The sequence below is a fragment of the Polyodon spathula genome, chromosome 45 (assembly GCF_017654505.1).
Source record: "Polyodon spathula isolate WHYD16114869_AA chromosome 45, ASM1765450v1, whole genome shotgun sequence".
NCBI classification, from domain to species: domain Eukaryota; kingdom Metazoa; phylum Chordata; class Actinopteri; order Acipenseriformes; family Polyodontidae; genus Polyodon; species Polyodon spathula.
Genome location: NC_054578.1, coordinates 446,414 through 450,984, shown reverse-complemented (window position 1 = coordinate 450,984; position 4,571 = coordinate 446,414). Strand labels below are relative to the sequence as shown.

At 38.0% G+C, this 4,571-nt stretch overlaps 1 protein-coding gene across 2 annotated transcripts in view; it reads right to left on the bottom strand.

Moving 5' to 3' along the window:
• The window catches only part of LOC121305934 (zinc finger protein OZF-like), a 73,574-nt gene that overhangs the window by 64,273 nt on the left and 4,730 nt on the right, over nucleotides 1–4,571 (bottom strand). The window lies entirely within an intron of this gene.

Sequence of the window (4,571 nt, the reverse complement as noted above, 5' to 3'; positions counted from 1 at the left end):
TGAAAAAAAATCATTAAAAAAATCAAGCAGGACCTCTGATGTGATGGCAATATATACTGTATTGGGGAAGATGTACTGTTATCATTGTGCTAGCTTTATTATATGTACTGATGTAGCTTCCAGCAGTTCCTCCCAAGAAAAGGAGAAAGCGAAAAATGAGGAGGAAATGGTATCTAGTAATCCATGTTAAATTAATGGACTGCAAAAGGAACTGCTTTAGAATGTGTGAATCACTGAGAGACAATGTGTGAATCACTCAAGAACCATGGGGAGATGTGCAGTACTGAACCTGCTCTGTATTTCCTGTAAGGAAAGCGAAAGGACGTTTCTGCTCTTGAATCACATGCTTTGTTTCCTGCTTCAGAAAATGCATAGTTATGTCAGCAGATCCAGATAGCCTGGGGATGTCAGGGCAGGGCAGTGGCTGCACATAACTAATGTTATTCCACAGCAATACCCAGTCATTAGCAGGGTATGGTGGCATTACTCTGCAGCCTAATTAACTTTGGAGAGGCAGGGGCTATCGATCAATGTATAGTAGAAGCATTCTTAATGTTCATGCTCCTGGCTGCATCTGTTTCTTAATAATTTTGTATCATTAACATAAAAAACAACTCAGCTTTGCTACATTAATATGTGACATCTATTTAAAAAAATAAGATCCAAACCATATATTTGTATAATGTAAAGTAATAAAGTAACAATTAAACAATTAAACACTGAAATAATTAATCATAGGATGGGTCTAGGTACTTTTACAACTATAAAATAGACGTGTCAAACTCGAAAACATAGGCAGGTGTATACTGTATTTCAGATGCAGTGCACCTTCTGGTCTGGTGAAATTACTTGTGCAAGCATCCTTTGCCTTAAGAGCTTTAGTTTTTATGAGAATTTGCCACAGCCTATCAACATGACAAATCAGTTGTTGGTAGTTTTCTGTAAAATTCAGGAGTAAAATTACTGCTTCCCTCACTCTAAGAAAAGGTCAAAAGATTCAGTGCCTCCACCAAATAAAATGTTGCCCAGGGTATGATTGCCTGCTGTGTTTTTTTTATGTCCAGTTAGTAGGTCATCTACAGTGTATAATGGAAAATAAATATAGAACAGTTTTGGTTTTTTTTCAATATGAAGTACATGATGATGTACATGATGTGTCAGCTTGTTGTTTGTGAGTCTTGCAAGGGATTGAAAAATAATAAATTAATAAAGTTAATTTGGTAAAGTAGGATTTTATCTGACTCTTATTACCCACAAAATGCTGTTCTTATTTTTGCATCTTTTTGATTAAAAACATAGATCTTTTTCACAGTTGCCCAGAATACCATGCAGTGGTGTGATAGAGATCAAATGACGCTTGGTGTTAGATCTCCCTCCTGACCTGAGAGGGTACTAGATAAAGGGAACAGAGTACCCTGTACTAAAAGGCATGACACTTTATTATCGTGGGTAGGTGGAAGTGGGCCAGCTAGAACTGCGCTACGGTACCCGAACTCAATGACTTGGACAGGAAACGGCATGGCAGCCGTGGATTGGAGAAGCGGATGTGCTCGTTAACCAGGGGGTCATGAGCGAGGGTAGAAAATAGGGGCGTAGCAAAGTAATCTGTTCCTGTGTAAACGGTTGGATTTGACCTTGAAGGAGTAAAAAAATTGCTGAAAATCGTGAGTGTTTGTTTTGTGTTTGTTAGATGTCGCCTGTAACTGTTGTTTGTCTCAATAGACTACCAGTAACACGATCTGGAGCTGTAGCTAAAGCCAGCATCAACCCAGACATCACTTTCACCCCAACATTTCACAGAGAACTATAAATTGCATCACTAGCATTAGTCCCTGCACAGTAGTTGCTGCAAAAGTTTATTTACACCAGTATGAGCAACTGTGAAATTCAGAACAGCAACACGATCTGGAAGATAAAACACACATTTATTCTACATACAAAAAGTATTTGATTAATGTAATCAAATATATTTCCAGTATATTTCACAAAGAAGAATCCCAAGGGTATTGTACAAGTGTTCACAGCTCTGCAGGCTCAGCGATATGGTGAGTACATAGGGGCACACAGCTGCAGACAAAACCTCACCATGTAAACCTAAATTTCCAGTCACGGCGGAGTCAGTGCTTAAATAGATACACAGATTAAGAGTCACTGCCAAGTCAGGTGGAAAAAAAGAACTGGCAGCCAGGCGAAATGGCAGTCGACAGCTCCCTTAGTAAAAAGGGTCAGTGTGTGTTTGTTTGTCCGATTCTCTATTTTTTGAATGGATGGGACAAGGAACATTCAAGAGGAACTTGGTATGAGTATGAAATAAAGGGCTCTCGAACATGCCTTCTCTTTAAATTTAGCAGGTACAGCAGTGTAACGTTTAGTGTCCCATGCAACACTGCCCCTGGCAGTGATTCATAATAAGACAACAAGGGAAAGTTCAAGTACATGAAGTGCAATAACTTAAATATGTAGACTGCTTTTGTATATTCAGACATTCTAGAATGTTAATCTTGAGGTATTCTGTGGCTTAAAGACACATATTTATTCCCACTCACACTTGCATCTTACAGCCAAGATGTTTTGTTTACCTTCTGAAACCTTTACCCACTTTCTTAATATCAGCACAATATTTTTTTTGGCAAGACCAGAAGCTTTCATCAGTACACCCAGATGCAGCCTAAAAACAGACCTATATCCTGTCTATGTTGTGGGTAATTTATGGTGCTACCTTCTCTGTGAACCTAAGACTGCAGCTTTCTGTGGTTGACACAATGATTCAAAACTGCTTGCAACGGCACTCTCAGCATGCTGCAAGAATTAAATAGAATGCAGATATAAGCATTCAGTACAGGAAGTGTCAACAGCTGGGACTTTGCCATGTGTTTATAATTGAGGCCCAAGAAATGCTACTGTTACTAGTGATGTTCTACTGCAAAATATTTCTATAAAAGCAATGGGAATTGGTGGTGTGTGCAAGAACCTGAATGCCAACCCTACCAAATTGTAGGTATTCATTTTTAATTTTTTTTCACGCTTTCGTTGGTGGACATGCATTTCATGGCCACTATTGAAATTATTAACATTTTTAGACGACAAAAGGATAAAGTGCTTTATATAGTCTTAATGTGCCATTGGTCATCATACAAGTATACAGTCTTAGGGTGCAAATTCACAACTAATAAGAGTCTTAATATCTTGAGGCCTTCAACTTATAGTAACAAATACTACAGGCAATGTATTCCTTCTAGTAGAAGACAGTTTCTTAAATAACCTACAAACGAATAAACAGGACACTTCTTGTACATTGTATCAATCAAATCCTAACAGGGTTCCAGAGCTGGGGGGGTTTGTGAGGGTCAGGGGGTCCATGACAAACATCTTTGTCTCTTGTTTACAAATGCTGGCCTCCTCGGTAACCAGGTACTACTACTTGTTTATTCCATATATAAGTGAATCTGGATATGACAGAATCTCATCATAAATTAATGGTAATCCTTTTAAAAGCTTACATGAATCATTGATACGCATGCAACCCTGGTAAAATCAGATGCTGCTCCCTTACAAATGAGTTAGAATAGCTAGGTTTTAACAAGCTCCAATCCTTCTAACTTGTCTGCCCCTAAAAGAGTCTCCTGAGGATCAGATATGGTATGTAAAGCAGACTGGATTCTTCTGATGGGAGCAGAAACATAAAAAAAAAAAAAACTGGAGTCAGCAACTGCTTAAAAAAAAATATCGGTGTAATAATGCAATGAGTGCATTAATATGATGAACGCTCCTTCATACATGATGAATAATTGAACAAAGGCAAAGTGTTTGCTGAAGACGTTTCACTTTAAATCCAGAGCATGAGTTTGTCTTCTGTAGTGAAACCTCAGGAGTGCACATTAAACACAACTGACTCACAGAAGACAGACTGCAGTCAAATGGGGGTAGAGTTCGTGTAAAAGGTTGCAGTGTAAAAGGTGTTCTTACAGAAAGGGTTTGAAGGATACCATTTTGATTCTCCATTGTAATGCTCGAGTATTATGCTGCAGAATCATGTAGCAAACCCCAGCATTCCCAATTAGAAAAACAATACATTTGAAACAAAGTTTACACAGTAGTTGTGACATGGTAGTAGACTGTCTAGTACCGATATGATATTCAAATGGATAACCACCAAATTAGCCATTCATGAAGCTCTCACGGAGTTAAGGCTAACTGCTGGCCAATGTGTGTGTACTAAATCAACTCCATACAGAAAAACAACTAAGTTAATATGTTGTGTGTAAAGCATCTTTTATTGTAGAAGATATGTCATGATGTAGTAGATATGTCATGATGTACTGCAGAATAGACGTTATGACACCCTACACACAACATATTAACTTATTATAAATCACACAAACAGGTCGTACTCAGCAAAAGTCAATAAAAATGAAAAGTGTTGTGGAATTGTAGAATCCTGATAAGTGTTATTTTCAGCTTTTGCCCATACTTCTTTGCATGCAATGGGTTTTGGTGTTAATTGAGTTCTCAGTATTACTGCTCTGAAAAAACTAGTGAGGGATGGTCAGGAAATACTGTTATGCTATAAA